This window comes from Engystomops pustulosus, chromosome 9 (assembly GCF_040894005.1).
Source record: "Engystomops pustulosus chromosome 9, aEngPut4.maternal, whole genome shotgun sequence".
Classification (NCBI taxonomy): Eukaryota; Metazoa; Chordata; class Amphibia; order Anura; family Leptodactylidae; genus Engystomops; species Engystomops pustulosus.
In genome coordinates, this window is record NC_092419.1 from 13,063,325 (window position 1) to 13,071,990 (window position 8,666).

The following is an 8,666-nucleotide window of genomic DNA, read 5'->3' on the forward strand; positions in this document are numbered from 1 at the left end:
GATCTTAGTGGTCTGAGGTGGTGGTATAGTCTTGGATCTTAGTGGTCTGAGGTGCTGGTATAGTCTAGGATCTTAGTGGTCTGAGGTGGTGGTATAGTCTTGGATCTTAGTGGTCTGAGGTGGTGGTATAGTCTTGGATCTTAGTGGTCTGAGGTGGTGGTATAGTCTTGGATCTTAGTGGTCTGAGGTGGTGGTATAGTCTTGGATCTTAGTGGTCTGAGGTGGTGGTATAGTCTTGGATCTTAGTGGTCTGAGGTGGTGGTATAGTCTTGGATCTTAGTAGTCTGAGGTGGTGGTATAGTCTAGGATCTTAGTGGTCTGAGGTGGTGGTATAGTCTAGGATCTTAGTGGTCTGAGGTGCTGGTATAGTCTTGGATCTTAGTGGTCTGAGGTGGTGGTATAGTCTAGGATCTTAGTGGTCTGAGGTGGTGGTATAGTCTTGAATCTTAGAAGTCGGAGGTGGTGGTATAATCTTGGAACTTAGTGGTCTGAGGTGGTGGTATAGTCTTGGATCTTAGTGGTCTGAGGTGGTGGTATAGTCTAAGATCTTAGTAGTCTGAGGTGGTGGTATAGTCTTGGATCTTAGTGGTCTGAGGTGGTGGTATAGTCTTGAATCTTAGTGGTCTGAAGTGGTGGTATAGTCTTGGAGCTTAGTAGTCTGAGGTGCTGGTATAGTCTTGGTTCTTGATAGTCTAAGGTGGTGGTATAGTCTTGGTCCTTGGTAGTCTGAGGTGCTGGTACAGTCTTAGTTCTTGGTAGTCTGAGGTGCTGGTACAGTCTTCGTTCTTGGTAGTCTGAGGTGGTGGTGTAGTCTTGAATCTTAGAAGTCGGAGGTGGTGGTATAGTCTTGGATCTTAGTGGTCTGAGGTGGTGGTATAGTCTTGGATCTTAGTGGTCTGAGGTGGTGGTATAGTCTTGAATCTTAGTGGTCTGAAGTGGTGGTATAGTCTTGGAGCTTAGTAGTCTGAGGTGCTGGTATAGTCTTGGTCCTTGGTAGTCTGAGGTGCTGGTACAGTCTTAGTTCTTGGTAGTCTGAGGTGCTGGTACAGTCTTGGTTCTTGGTAGTCTGAGGTGCTGGTATAGTCTTGGTTCTTGGTAGTCTGAGTTGCTGGTATAGTCTTAATTCTTGGTAGTCTGAGGTGCTGGTACAGTCCTGGTTCTTGGTAGTCTGAGGTGCTGGTACAATCACACCACCTGTAGGAAGCGACGGCAAAACCTACGTCGGGGTGCTGTGGTGGTGGTCCATTATTGCCTTTGGAATTTTGGTATTATGCAACGCCCGGGTGGGTAATGTGACTGCTCGTTTCCAAAATTGTTTACTTTGATCCTGTCTACTTGTCTAGTGCAAAATGTTTGCATATGTATTTGAATACTGTAGACCACCACACCTTTTAGTGTATGTTTTTAACTAAATATTTTTGATGGCCATATCTTGTGTTAATCAAGTTTGAACGATTGTCCTATTTAAGCTGGTGTTACAGTGTATGGTTTATTATCTATTACAATTTTTGGTCCTATATACTTTATTTGGTATTGATATTTTGAGTGGTATTAGGAATCTTTATATTTATATTGGGTGTTCTTTTTGGTATTTACTGGTACAGTCTTGGTAGTCTGAGGTACTGGTACAGTCTTGGTAGTCTGAGGTACTGGTACAGTCTTGGTTCTTGGTAGTCTGAGGTACTGGTACAGTCTTGGTTCTTGGTAGTCTGAGGTACTGGTACAGTCTTGGTTCTTGGTAGTCTGAGGTGCTGGTTCAGTCTTGGTTCTTGGTAGTCTGAGGTACTGGTACAGTCTTGGTTCTTGGTAGTCTGAGGTGCTGGTATAGTCTTGGTTCTTGGTAGTCTGAGGTACTGATACAGTCTTGGTTCTTGGTAGTCTGAGGTGCTGGTACAGTCTTGGTTCTTGGTAGTCTGAGGTGCTGGTGCAGTCTTGGTTCTCGGTAGTCTGAGGTGCTTGCATAGTCCTGGTTCCTGGTAGTCTGACTTGCTGGTATATACTTGGTTCTGAATAGCTTTTGGTGCTGGTGTATTTTGAATCATAGTAGTCAGAGGTGTCTGTACAGTCTTGGTTTATGATAGTCTAAAGTCCTAGTATAGTCTTAGGTGGCTGTATACTCTTGGTTCTTGGTAGCCTGAGGTATTGGTACAGTCTTGGTTCTTGATAGTTGTAAGCTGCTGGTACAGTCTTGGTTCTTGGTAGTCTGAGCTGCTGGTACAGTCTTGGCTCTTGGTAGTCTATGGTGCTTTTACAGTCTCAGCTTTTGGTAGCCTGAGGTGCTGGTATGGTCTTGGTTCTTATTAGTCTTGGGTGGTTGTATAGTCTTGGTACCTGGTAGTCCGAGTTGATGGTGCAAACTCAACTTCTAAGTAGTGCAAGGTGATTGTACATCCTTGGTACCTAAGGTTATATTGTGATGGTGGTAGAGTCTTGATGTTTTTGCTGTCTTTGTTACTGTCAACATCTTATTGACAAGTATTGGATAGTATCGGATTCTTGTAGTCTCAGATGCGGATACAATCTTGGTTTTTATAATAGTCTCAGGCACCGGTGCAGTTTTGGTTTCAGAACAGTCTCAGGTGCTGACTAGGACAGTGTAGGTTTCTAGAGTACTCTCAGGCCCTGGTGCAGTCTTGGTTTCTAAAATAATCTCAGACACTGGCTCATTCTTAGTTTCTAATAGACTATGGTGCTGGTGGAGTCTTGGTTTCTGGTAAATTATGAAATGTGGGTACAGTCTTGATTTTCGGTGATGTTCTAGATCTTCAGTTCTTGTTAACCTCTAGAAATGTTGTGTCTACAGTTCTGGAGCCTAATACCGTACAATGACATAACTATCAATATGGTTAAGGTGCCTTGAAGATGCTTGACATTGGGCTTTGTATTAGGTGGCTGGCCTAGTTCTGAAAAATTGGGGCACCCCCCATGATCTTTCTTTCAATACATTTGCCAAAAGTAAGCAGTGTCCACCATTTGTGGTCACCTATGTTGGACCCTGCAATGTGAGATGAATTGGACTTGTTAATGGCTTTTTAATTGTCCACTCGGCCTCCCCTTCCCCGGCAGTTCGGCTCATGAAGGTTTTTTACGCTTTTTTTACCTTTAGAAGTTGCTCCGTTTCATTATAATTGGCGCCACATTAATGCAGAGCTGGAGGCATCGACATGGAGCCTTCTCTCTCGTCCTATGGAAATGTATTCTATATCATCGCTGCTTCGCTTTTCCCCAGACGTCAGGAAAGTACTAGTATAAAATCAGCTTTTCTGCCATAAATCTTACATAATTTTACTAAACCAACAGAAGATTGCTTAACCGGTCTTAAAGGAGAACTCCATTTATAAGCCGCATCATCCACATACATTATCATACATAAACTATTCATACTAGTATTAATTGGGGACAACTCTAAGGGACCTAACCTAAATATCTTGCATGATGTATGAATGAATGATTAAAGCAATCCATTATATTCTGGTATCAGCCATCTAAGGGCGGTTACAAGAAGCTGCTTTGCTTCTTATCGTCTGGTAGCAACTGAGCATGTGTGACCACAATCATTGAGACAACCCAGGGGGACGTTCAGAGAGGAGGTCAAAAGAACACAAGGGGGCGCCAAAATGCTTGTATATATGAGTCACTGTATTGTAAGAGCCATAACTACAGTATTTGTTGAAGGGGCTTGTTTTTTGCCAGATGAGGTTATATTTTCAATGGTACAATTTTGCTTCAAAAACTGTGATCACATTTCATACCGGTTTAGGAGAGGTAAGATGAACTACAAAACAGCAATTTTGGCATTTTTCATATATTTTTCAGATATATACTATGCAGTAGCAGGATATGAACCATGCATTAAGGAGTATAGTCCCCCAGGAGTGGTCTTTGAGATGGACCACTGTAAGAGTCAGAATTGAGAGCTCACCAACTTGATTTCAGTCTTAAAGGCTTTCTGAGGAAGAGAGAGCTTGACTTCAGTGTTTAAAATATCCACCTCCCTGACTTTATACAACCAATTTACATCTCAGCTCAAAGTTGATTTTCTGAATGATGTCACCACACTGGGCCATGAAAGATACAAAAACTAGAAGGTGTTAAGCTACCTGACAATAAACTGATTTATTAGGCCAATTACTGATGGCAGGTTCCCTTTAAGCAAGGGAGCCATTTTGTATACTACAACCAGTATGATTAACCAGTAAGCGAAGGCAAGGGTTCGTATCTCTCTATTAGCTGAAGCAACCCCTTTAGATAACTGAATTCTGGATACCTGCAGTCACCACCAGGGGGAGCAAATTGTATACAGATGAAGACAGATATAATTAAACTTAAAGGAGGTCTTGCCACATATATGGGATATGGAATAATAACTGGGGGTCCATCCAGAGGCCTGTAGGTTACCTAAAATAACACATATAAATGGAGATCTGCCTCACATATTTGCTTGTGTTCCATTTCTATGTCTCTGGAAGTCCTAGTGGTCACTTATCTCCTATATTGTGTCCTTAAACTCCTTTAATGGAAACTGTAAGAACATCTAAGCGATAAATTCCCTCTATTAGTTGCTGCAGGCTACGGACATATCTGTGGGGGATAAGATGAGCCTGGGAGACTGAGTCCGGTAATGACAATACTACTTGGCATTACAATCACATAGGAAGGTGATGGAGCAGAGAGGTTGTGTACCCAGGGCGCCTCACATTCCACCTTCCATCTTCACACATTCATTAACTTTAAGAACCTACGACTTTACGTTATCGATGCTTTGACTAGACAATTAGCTTTTGCCGCCTTTATTAGATGTTTACCGGTGATTTCTTATTGCAATCAACGAAAGCTTCAGCGGGAAGACAAAGGTGCCAGGACTGCGAGGGTGAAGACCATTTTTATTAAAACAGTCCATTTTTACGTAAGTTCCAATGTAGAGCAGATGGTTAAGGTTCGTCCTTACATTTTTTATACCTACTGAGATATTGTATGACGATTTGTATTTCTGTGGTGGCCATTTTGTTTTACAATAGTGCAGCCATATTGGTTGTCACCTGTAAATAATATTCTCAAAACTTCACGTTTCTAGTTCGAACAAATTCACAGTTTTACCATTAGCTGCTACAAAGCTAAATTTTAACGTGACAACTGCTATATAGCTATTTTTTAATGTGACAACCAGTATGGCTGCACTTCCTGTTGTCCTTTTGTTCAAAATGGCTGCCAAGAGCAAAACTGTCAATGTCTCTGTAAGTAGAATACAATGATGAAGCCTTGGCAACTTTTCTAACTATTGATATGTTTCATTTTTGGGTGGAAATCCACTAGAAATAAAATTGATCTACTCCCGAGGTGGAGATTTTGGCAGGGGACCCATAATGGTGAGATGATAGTTGTTTTTCTGAGGAAAAATTCTTTTAAGTATTGGGGGGCATTTATCATACATCAGCAGCCCCTTCCCTTCACCACACCGGATACATCAGGAGGCTCCGGTCTCCTAATTCTGTGGTAGACCCTATGTAGAGTAGAATTGTGCTATTACCTGCTCCCATTTAGCCCTGAATCGGCACAGGGTAGTAATGGGTTGTTCACGAACAAGCCGACACAAAGAGCCGGCTCATTAGCATGAACGAAGTGAGCCGACTCACCTCAGTGAGCTGATGGCTCACTAAACCCCACCCCTAAACGGCTTACCACGCCCCCTTTAACCCGATAAAATCAGGTTAAAAGTGGAGTGGTGTCCAGTGACTGACTAGCCTCCGGCTCCCTATTATAGATTTATTATATATTTAATAGGGAGCCTTTCAGGAGCCAGAAGAGCCGGCTCTTCTTAGTGAGCGGAGCCTAATGAGCCAGCTAATAAGAAGAGCGGGAATTCTCATCACTAGCACAGGGAGTGCATAGGAGCGGGGCAGGCCTACCCCATACCAGCTCACTCCACCCCCCTGGACACGCCCCCTTCACAACCCTTTGGTGTGGTGGCGGCGTAATGAGGGAATTGTACACAAGTCCTGATAAATCTCCCTCTTAGTACCGGCGTCTTCATCATATTAAAGTACTACAAAGATATAAATAAAAGTAAAAGTAAAAATCAAGCTAATCTTCTAGACGTAACAGTAATAGGAAGAATGACAAAAATAGATAAAATTGAATTAAAATAACAACAGAAACAAATGATAAATGAAAATAACTAAGTGTACATTCACAACAGTTACATAAACATAATAATAATCATAACTGTCTATAATAATTCATCAATATGTTATTAAATATTTCATAAAATAATTATATCTCCGCAATAAATCATTATTCATGAATTCGTTTTTAGTTCTTATTATACATAGAGTAATTATTATTATTATTATTATTATCATTATTGTTAAGTCCCAGGGTCAACATCTGCAAAGAGTTTGTATGTTCTCTCCGTGTTTGCGTTGGTTTCTTCCGGGTCCTCCGGTTTCCTCCCACAGTCCAAAACATACTGGTAGGTTGATTAGATTGTGAGCCCCATTGGGGACAGGGACTGATTTGTCATGCTTTGTGCAGCGCTGCGGAATCTGTGTGCGCTATATAAATAAAGGAATTATAATTATTTATATCTTTGTAGTACTTTGACCTGATGAAGACACCAATACAGTATTGAAGTGTGTTGTCAAACAATTTTAACTAATAAATAATCCAAATTCTACTTACCTTTTACAAATTCATTCTTCACCTGCAAGCGCCCAACACCCTCTAACTTTCCTGGTGTGCAGCCTATTCCCCCGTTATACTACCAACACGCTAAGTGATTGTGGATATGTTTGAAGAGGGGCTTGGACAGCCGCTCAGTGGGGGAGCTACTGCCCCAGGCCTGCTGACTGCTTATAGCCTGCGCTGGAGTGGAAGTGCTCCACCGGAGCCCCCATATAAATCCGTCCAGCTCCAGGGGGTGGAGGCCGCATCATACCTTAGCACTAAGCACCAGCGTTTGATACATGAAAATTCAACAATATTTTTCACGTTGATTCTCTATTTTTCCTAGTTAACGCACCTTCCTTTTTTTCCAACATATTGAGACATCCCAATCATTTCATACGTCTCCTCCAGCTCGATGATCTCCGCAGCCAGATTCTATTTTACCCCCTATCCCGCACACATCTGCGCCTCCTAAGGGAGCCCCGATTCCAGCAGCCAATTTAATAGGTACCTCTCTCTCTCTCTCTCCATCCCGTTCATTGGGTCCAGTGCGACATATGGCGTCCCTCTCCCGGTGCTTGGTGTCTGCCGCGTGCAGCTGCTGATTAAATTAGGCCATGCAGCGGCGATCCGGCGCGTAACAGAGAGATACCTGCGCGTTATTGAGCGCCTGTCATCCTCCACTTTGCAAAAAATAGAAATAAATAAATAAATGGAGCAGATAAATCAGCTCCTCCCGTGCCGGAGGCTCGCCTCTCCTCCCGCCATTAATCATTGTTAGGGACCTCTGTGCTGCCATGACAAGCTATGGAAATGCAGGTTCATACATCACCGCAGACACCGGGACATCTCAGTCCTCTTATATCTCTGCAGATCCTCCTATTCCACTGACACAGGATATTCATATCCATCCAGGGGGAACCTCTGGGGTGTATGGCTTATCCCGAATCATTAGCAGTTCTTAAAGGGGCTTCCTTATCTGAAGGTCTGACCACTGGGACCCTAAGAGCCAAAGACAGAGGGTCCCTAGTTCCCCCGGTCTGAACAATACGATGATGGCGCAGGCGCGCTGCTACTCCATACAACTCTATGGGAATGCTAGAGACTTCAGGCATAACGTTGGGACCCACTTTTTCCTGATCTCCTAATGGTCACACTTTCGCCGATCAACAGTTTATCCGATGTCATAGTAGGGATTAAGTTGTATCTGATAGGAAAGACATTGTAAAGAGACCCTGACAGAGAGATGGTGGATGTTACACTCCCCGCATGATCCCTATTGACCTTTGATTTTGCGTCACCCAATAATATAAAGTAGGGGCTGTTGAAAAACCGACACTAGTCACCTAGAGACTATCTATGGTGTGCTATGTCTGGTGGTGAAGTGAAGAATTGGATCTACACCAGGGCTTCACCAAATGTGCTAGAGGTCCAGCGCATGCGCACCCAGTCTCCAGCAGAATGCAACAAGATATGAAGTGCAATATCCCAGAATCAGGCATCTGACACTGTGAGGCAGATTTACTTACCCGGTCCATTTGCGATCCAGCCACGCGTTCTCTGCGGTGGATTCGGGTCCGGCCGGGATTCACTAAGGCAGTTCCTCCAACGTCCACCAGGTGGCGCTGCTGCGCTGAAAAGCATCGGAACGCACTGGAGTTCACAATCCTATCCTGGATGAAGGTAAGTGCAAGCTCCGCAACACTTTTTTTTAAAAAAATGCGGCAGTTTTTCCGAATCCGTCAGGTTATCGTTTGGCCACGCCCCCCATTTCCGTCGCGTGCATGCCAGCGCAGATGCGCCACAATCCGATCGCGTGCGCCAAAATCCCGGGGCAATACAGGGACAATCGGCGCAAATCAGAAATATTCGGGTAACACGTCGGGAAAACACGAATCGGGCCCTTAGTAAATGACCCCCTGTATTTCACCTTGCAGCAGGTTAAAGGAAATCTACCACCAGGATGAAGGATTGTATACCAAGCACACTGATTTACTGGTGTG